Here is an 8,552-nt window from a genome sequence, read left to right on the forward strand (position 1 = left end):
CACTCGGGAGGGGACAAACCAGGGCGCCCTTCCATAGGCAAAGAAGCCAGGGTCACAGAAGACACGGGATTTGCCACCATCGCATGGCAGAGGCCTGGCTAAGTGTGAATGACTTATGTCTCCACACTCTCCCGCTCAGTTTCCCAAGGAACCTATTAAGCTTTGGGGCTGGGAGGCAGGGTGCAGAAAAAGGGTGGTAAATGAGGCTGCACACATAGCTTTGAGTTGATGGAAAGATGGAAGTTCTGTCTTTAGATACAAAGCTGAGACATCTGTATCCACAGCCTGCAATGTCTGCATTGCATATGGGCACTGGTTCAAGTCCTGGCTACTCCACTGCTGATCCAGCTCCCTGCTAATGTGCCTGGGAAAGTAGCCCAGGATGGCCCAAGTGCTTGAGCCCCAGCCACTCACGTGCGAGACCAAGATGGAGAAATAGATTCCTGGCCAGGCCACTGTGGCCATTTGGGGAATGAACCAGCATACGGAAATTCTCTCCCTCTTAAGTCCATCTTTCAAATCAGTAAATAAACCTTGGTTATGAAAAAGCGCACCACAGCTACCCCACCTCACCAGCAGGTGGCAGTCACGGGAGCCCAGCGGCTCATTGGCTCCTCCCGACAGCCTTCGCGCAGGACACGTGACTTTGCAGGCCCTTGATGCTGGGCGTGGCCTTTGAGTTTGGGTTGGCCTGCTCGGTGGAATCCCAGAGGGCTGCCAGGTGCGGCTGTTGCCAGAGCTGGGCGGCAGCCTGGGGTCAACGTGAGGAGCAAGCGACCCCCTGCCCCCCGCATTCCCAGCGTTGTGCTGCCCGGGAGTGGGCCCCAAGGCACTGCCCCAGCCTCAGGGACCGGCAGGCCCGAGGGAGACGCTGCGTTGACGACGGCGCCTGACGGGCCGCGGGGTTCGCCTCTCACCCGGGCTGCCGCTGTGGCTTCAGTTCTGCTCCCCGGGAGCTCCAGGCACCTTCTCCCTCTCCCCGCACCCACATATCGCCGCTCCCACCAGCCCCCCCGACTCAGACGGGACTGGACCTCAGCCTGACGTCGGGCCGACATCACGGACAGTTTGGCTTCATCCAGCAGACGACAGGCCGCCCCTGAAGGACTTTGTGCGGAGAGGCAACCTCAGCGTCAGGAAGATTCGTCTTGACCGGGGTTGCTTGGGCGAGTGGGGCGCCAGCGAAACTTCTGGATTCGATCCCAGAGCCGGCGCCCTTTGAAACGATGGCGCTCTGCTGCCACCTAGAGGCCGCCAGCCTCTACGACAGGAAGCGGTTTACCGAGAGTGGACCCTTCTGGAACAAATCTGGGAACGGAAAATCGCCCGGTGACTTGATAGGCCTGCTTTAAAAGAAAAAACAAAAACACGGCGGCTGTGCTGGAGCTTCCAGGACTGGCCTGGGATTCCATGCCCTGCCTTGAGAAAATGCGGCTTACAAAGAAGTTCTTGAGTTGCTGCAGGTATAAATCCTCCTGGGATGGTCTGGATCCGTGCAGATCAGCATCTTTGCCAAAACACAGGCTTGTCCGTTCTCAGGGGAAGAAGGGACAGACAAGTTCTTGCTTCAAATGCCATTGTGAGGAAGGCAGAGCCTCTTCAGAGGCGCACAGGAGAGCAGTTGGCAATGCCCTCTACCCCCCCGCCCACCTGCACAGGTAAGGGCCCTGTGATTTACAGCCCAATCCAAGAATCAGCCGGTAGGGAAGACCAGAGATTGGAATGCAGCAGTGTGAGAGCTAGGCTGATTCCCAAGTCTTTGAATCCTAGGTCCTTCCTGCCAGCATCCACATAACCACAGATTTAAGGGTGGAATTCTTAAAATATTACGTAATTTGTTTCTCTCTTCTTCTCCAAAAGGGGTGCAACCTTATTCCCTATCAATTTTCTCCGGGTCACTAACTCATGGGAAGTTTATTGTGGCTAAATTTTCTCTTGCCGTTAACTCTGCCTCCTTCCTCGTAGCTAATATTTTCTTAAGAAAGTTTTTCAGTGTAGACAAACAAGGTCATTTCTTGGAGTCTTTGCCAAATCTGCAGTGCACTCTTGCTTGGAGAGAGAAGGGAACTCGCCAGCAGCCCAAGACCAGCTATCCTGGGTTGCGTAGCAAAGGAAGAGCTGTTTTGCTCACTGTGCCGCAGCTCTAAGAGACTTACACACTGTTTGCATTGACTCAAAGAATAATTGGCCTAAAAATACACAGTTTGAAGGTAGAAAAGCTAAGATTTGAAATCCCATGGTTGGGGCAGGCATTTGGCCCAGCAGCTGAGCTGCTGCTTGGGACTCCTGCGTCTCACATCCAAGTGCCTGGGTCAGGTCCTTGCTTCTCTGCTTCCAATTCTGCTTCCTGCTGATGTGCACGCTGGGAGGCAGCAGGTGTTGGCTCCAGTACTTGGGTCCCTGCCACCCACATGAGAGACCCAAGTCCAGTTCCAGGCTCCTGGCTTCAGCCTAGCCCAGCCCTAACTGTTGTGGGCATTTGGGGAGTGAACCAGCAGATGAAAGATCTCTGTCTCTCTCTCTCACTCTCAATCTACCTTTCAAATACAATGAAAATTTCTTTAAAAATTTATTTTTAAAATCCCTGGTCACCTGACTTCAGATTCCCCTTGCTTCCGAGAGAGCACCTGGCAGAGCCTCACCTCATAAAAGGCCAGCGGTGGGAGCCCTGGGTGGGGTCCGCACAGAGGGGCTTGGTTGGGATTGGGCAACAGGTGGGGACTGGGAAAAGTAAAGGCTGGGATCTTGAAAGGGGCTTGGTTGGTGAAAAGTCAGACTGATGCTTCTCTCTAGTTGTTGCTATTTTCCCACTGGACCATGGGTTTTTCTAATTTATTGAACTCTGTATTTACTAGAGCCATGTGAGCCGTGCTATCTAAATAATAAGTAAAATACTAAGTTAAAAATACAAAAGCAAAAATCAGATTGGGGAAAGACTGTGTGCCAAGGCCCGGTGGTCAGGAGCAGGCACTGGGGGGACTCAGGCCTCCAAGACTTTCTGAAATGCTGGCCTCAGGGCCTCCCCTCTGCCCTGGGCGCCTCCGCTTCCCCCGCCATCCACTGCCTCTTCCTTCTCACACTGCCTGCTCTCTCTTTTCTATCGGGCTTTCCTGAATTGTGGATAACCTACAGGAGTCAGGAGAAAGTCAGGCCTCAATTCAGGAGTGAACTCTAGTGCTGCCGTTCAGGGTGAAGGCCGGACTGAAAAATCCAAGTCTGCCTTTTGCAGTCAGCTTCGCAGAGAGCTGGGAGCCAACTCACACCACCTCATCCCCGTCTTTCTTTGCAACTGCTTTTGGGCTTCCTCTTCCCTTCTCAGAGGTGTCACTGTGAGTCTTGGGGCTGAGCTGCGTGGGGGTGGGGTATGCAGTGTCCTCACGAAGGCGGTGATGAGCTTGGTGAGGAGGGACATGGAGCAAGTAAGTCAGGAAAGGGAGGAGGATGAGGAGGCCCGGAGCAGGAGAGACCACAAGGGAAAGGGGAAGGATGGGAAGAACCTCGAGGTGTGGAATCCCAATTGGAAGTGTGGCCTGGACTTGTCATTTCTGGGTATGTCGATAGGGCTAGGCCTTTGCCCTAGCAGTTAAGATGTTTCTTGGGTATCCCATATCAGAATGTTTGGGTTCAAGTCCCGGCTCTGCTCCCCGTTCTAGCTTCCTGCCAATACGCACCCTGGGAGGCAGCAAGTGATGGCTCAGATAGCTGGGTCTCTGCTACCCAGGTGATTGACCTGTACTGAGTTCCTGGCTCCTGGCTCCTGGCTTTGGCCTGGCCCAGGGTAGCAGGGACCCAGCTATCTGAGCCATCACTTGCTGCTTCCCAGGGTGCTCATTAGCAGGAGGCTGGAATCAGGAACAAGCCAGGACTTGAACCCAGGCTCTCTGATGTGTACCCCAAGAGGCATCTTAACCACTAGACCGAACACCTGCCCCCTTCAGGAGCTTTAAATGATCCTTTTGGGTGGATGAGATGTATTTCAGAGGGCACGGGTTTAAAATTTGGTCATGACCGTCAGAGGCTTTGTTGAAGTCAAATGCAGGAGTAAGACAGAGGCTTGTTGGTCCACAGAGCCTGGAGCCAGGGCGGTATGACAGAGGCTTGTTGGTTCACAGAGCCTGGAGCCAGGGCGGTATGACAGAGGCTTGTTGGTTCACAGAGCCAGGAGCCAGGCTGTATGCCCAGGCCTGGGGCACCCAGGCACTGCCTATCACCAGATCTGCTGTGTGCCTTTGATATTTATTTTCAAATTTTGACTTTAGACTTACATTTACCTTACTTTTTGTTGTTTGGTTTCCTTTTTTTTTTTTTTAATTTCTAGCGAAGACAGAAAAATGTAATTTGGTTTTGCCCATTACACATATTTCTAATATCAATCTAAAATCTACCTCTGTGTATTTTTAGCATTTCCATTTAACCAGTAAAAGGGTTTCAGCATTTATTTATGCTAATTTCAATCTCAGACTTTTTACGTTTGGTTTTTTTATTGCCCTCTGGGCTTAGCAGATGATTTTTTTTTTTATGAATTTGACTTTTTTATTTTTCTTGTGTTGAACTTTCACCCCCAATCTTCCCTCAAGCTCTCTTAGCCCCTTTATCAGCTTGCCCTAATTTCCTTTATTCCTGTTTCCTTCCCCCTCGCGTGCACTGACTGGCCTTGACCATGACTGTAAAGAAGAGTGGCCCCAGGAGTCTTAGAAGTGCAGAGCTGCCAACGTGGAAGGGGTTTGACCCTGCGGCTGTCTGGGAGGCCGCCCGTCTGGCTGCCACGACGTACGGAAGATTGCTTTCAGAGTCCTCACCCTGCATTGTCAAACTTCATCTGTTCCAGGCTGTATTCTCTGAAATGTTATTCAGTCCTTTGCTTTTTAAAAATCAGTGTCTTCAATATCTAACCAGATTTGCTGAGTGAGCCACACCGGTGATATGACATGTGGCAGTGTGTCAGGGGATGTGGTCAAGGAGGTGAAAGCAGCCTGGTCCAGCTGTGGTTGCCCTGTTGGGTCCTGAGTCCTCGATGGGATCTCTGTAGGAGCACAGTCATTTGGCCTAGACTTAACTTCTTGTCTGTCTGTTTCCAAGTTGCACCACCTGCCTTCCAAGTATGTTATAAAAGAGCACTGGGTCTGTGACTCTCCTAAGCATCCTCCCATCCTTACGACAATCCTGGGGGAGAAAATGGCCAATACGCATGTTCATCTGAATGGATTATTAAGTAACAGCATTTGGTTCTAGGCAGAGTGAACCATCCATTCTGCGTATCCCAGATACATAACTAAAGAACAATTTTCTCTCACACTGTGGGCCTTCTTTTGTTCCCTACCCCTAAACCTCTCCCTTCTCCTCTGGGTCTCCCTCTGCCAACCCCCAACTTGCCCCCAAAGTCACAAAGTATCTCTAACCTCTGCCCTTCACCCCAGGATGTGATACTGGCTTTCTTTACTGTCTTGGCTGATGAGAGAGGCTAATAGGAGTTTGAAAGACTCCCTTGCTTCCTGCTTAATTGTAGTAGTTTTTGCTCTCAAGGCCAAGGAATCAATATGGGGGTAGAGCTGACAACAAGTATGTCCCTTACTACTGTATATTAGGTTCTGGGAAAACGACCACCAGATGGGTCATGAGGCCCAGTGGAATCAGTGAGAGCCAGTCCTGGGCCAGCATTCTATTCACTACCCAGGCCCTGTACACCTGTATTCTAACAGCTTTGTTTCACAGCTCTGAGGCTGATCATTGCAATTAACCAAAACAGGACTACAAGGATCACTGGAGAAAGATTGGGACAAATATTGCTACCTGCGGTTGGGATGTTGCAGGCTTTTTCTCATGAGGACCCTTCCTCTTCTTCAGTCACTGGATTCTGGGGCTGAAAAATATCTCAGGTCTCAAAAGATTACACAAGTACACTTTCCATTAGGGCAGCTCATCCATTCATCCTTCAATCTGTGGTTGTATAAATTAAGCCACGCCCATGTTTGGTGCCACCTGTGGTGCCTTAGGAACATGGTATTCTATTAGCCATCTCCATAGCTCCGTGCATGGGCTCGGTACCTAAGTTGAGCCACTGACCTCACCACTCATTCTGATCATTGTGCCACTTGGATTCTGATAGTTAAATGTAACCCCCTGGACTCTAATAGCTGGGAAGCCTAGAATCCTTGTCATCAGGAATCCCAGTTCTCCAGATCTTTTTTTTTTTTTTTTTTTTTTTTTGGACAGAGTTATAGACAGAGAGAGAGACAGAGAGAAAAGTCTTCCCTCCGTTGGTTCACTCCCCAAGTGGCCACCATGGCCGGCACTGTGCCAATCCGAAGCCAGGAGCCAGGTGCTTCTTCCTGGTCTCCCATGTGGGTGCAGGGGCCCAAGCACTTGGGCCATCCTCCACTGCCTTCCTGGGCCACAGCAGAGAGCTGGACTGGAAGAGGAGCAACCGGGATTAGAACCCGACACCCATATGGGATGCCGGCACTGCAGGAGAAGGATTAACCAAATGAGCCACGGTGCCAGCCCCTGGAATCCCAGTTCTTAAAATTGGTGTGTTCTATTGAGAACAACCAACTTTTCAACAAGGCTGGTGTCCTTCTCCCAAGTTCATTTCTTCTTCCTCCTGACTATAGTAAGTCCTCACTTCTCTGGATCTTTTGGTCTTTTCTTTCATTTCCTGACACAGGAGTTCTGGCATATCTGCTTCATTTAGCCTGAGCCATTGTTTTGTCTGATCTCCCAGAAGCTATAGAAGCAAAATTTCTGCTTTGCCTCCGGGATCTTTGCCAGAGTATGAAAAATTATTTCCTAGGAGATTGCTCCCATATCTATACAATTTCTGTTGCTCAACTTTATGATGTTGCACCTCTATGTTAAAAACATACCCATGGGGCCAGTGATGTGATGTAGTAGGTGAAGCTGCCACCTGCAGTGCCGGCACCCCATATGGGCACCAGTTCAAGTCCCAGCTACTCCACTTTCAAGCAAGCTCTCTGCTATGGCCTGGGAAAGCAGTGGATCCAAATGCTTGGGCCCCTGGCCCTGCATGGGAGACCTGGAGTGGCACAGCTGTGGCCTTTGCAGCCATCTGGGAAGTGAACCAGTGGATGGAAGACCTCTCTGTCTCTCTGCCTCTGCCCCTCTGTAACTCTGCCTTTCAAATAAATCTTAAAAAAAAAAAAAAATCTAGGATTTGTTTTAATCAGGTGCAATGAAGGAAGAAATTTATGCTCTCAGATCCCTAAACACAGGGGGCACCGTGCACCATGTAGAGCTCCAAGAGGAGCGCTCCATCAGAAGATAAAAGGAAAGGGGCAACCCAGAGCTTTTAATGGGGCTTCCTCCAGAAGGAAAGGAAGAAGCAGGCCAAGTTTGGGATTCCATGGTTTGAATAATATCAGCAGGCTCTGGGCTCTAGGGATGATCCCAAGTTTACTTTGGAATGATTTAGGGCAGGTGGAATGTTGGCTTGGAGTGTGAGAGTTTGATGAAAGAGGGGGTTCAGAGTGGGTTTTGGATTGTTTGGTTTTTGTTTTTTGTTTTGTTTTGTTTTTATCAAAGGTGTCGTAGGAGAGTCAATTAGTTTCTGTAGGAATTATCTGCCCCTGGCAGTGTCCCCTGAATTAAGTCCCCAGTAGTCATGAGGGCAGCCTTTTGGCCTAGCAGTAAGATATTGGTTATGATGCCTACATCCTGGGGTTGATGTTGTGACATAATAGGTTAAGCCACCACCTGTGATACTGGCATCCTGAATGGGTGCCAGTTCGAGTCCCAGCTACTCCACTTCCAATCCAGCTCCCTGATAATGGCCTGGGAAAGCAGCGGAAGATGGCCCAAATCCTTGATCCACTGCACCCTCATGGGAGACCCAGAAGAAGCTCCTGGCTCCTGGCTTTGGTCTGGTCCAGTGCCGGCTACTGTGAACATTTTGGGGAGCAAACCAGTGGATGAAAGATCTCTCTCTCTCTCTCTCTCTCTCTCTCTCTCTCCCTCTCTCTCTCTCTCTCTCTCCCTCCCTCTTCCTCTCCCTCTCTCTCTATAGAGTGCCTTTCAAATAAATAAAATAAATCTTTGAAAGAAATAAAGAAAAAGATGTCCACATCCCACATTAGAGTACCTGTAGTTGGGTTCCTATCACTTACACATAGGCACTGGATTGACATCTTGATTCCCAACTTCAGCTGTGGTCCAGCTTCCACCATTGTGGGCATCTGGGGAGTAAACCAGCAGATAGAAGTGCACACATGTGCTCTCTCTCACTTGCTCGCTCTCTCTCTCTCTCTCTCTCTCACACACACACACACACACACACACAGTCTCTCCCTCTCAAACAAATGTTTTAAAATACAGAAAATGAGGAAAAAATGTTTGTAGAATCCCCAACCTCCCTCCCTAACTCCCCTGATTCAGCACTCTCAGAAGCCAGCCCTGTGTCCTCTGCTGGCTCTCATGAGTTGGCTCTGGCTTGGTCCCACACATCCTTTAGGATATATACTTCATTGTCTTCTCTCACAGGGGTGGCACCTCCACACTGGGCTGTAGAATATAGTTTTAGCTTAACGGTCAAGAGTGAA

Source organism: Lepus europaeus, chromosome 14 (genome assembly GCF_033115175.1).
Source record: "Lepus europaeus isolate LE1 chromosome 14, mLepTim1.pri, whole genome shotgun sequence".
NCBI classification, from domain to species: Eukaryota; Metazoa; Chordata; class Mammalia; order Lagomorpha; family Leporidae; genus Lepus; species Lepus europaeus.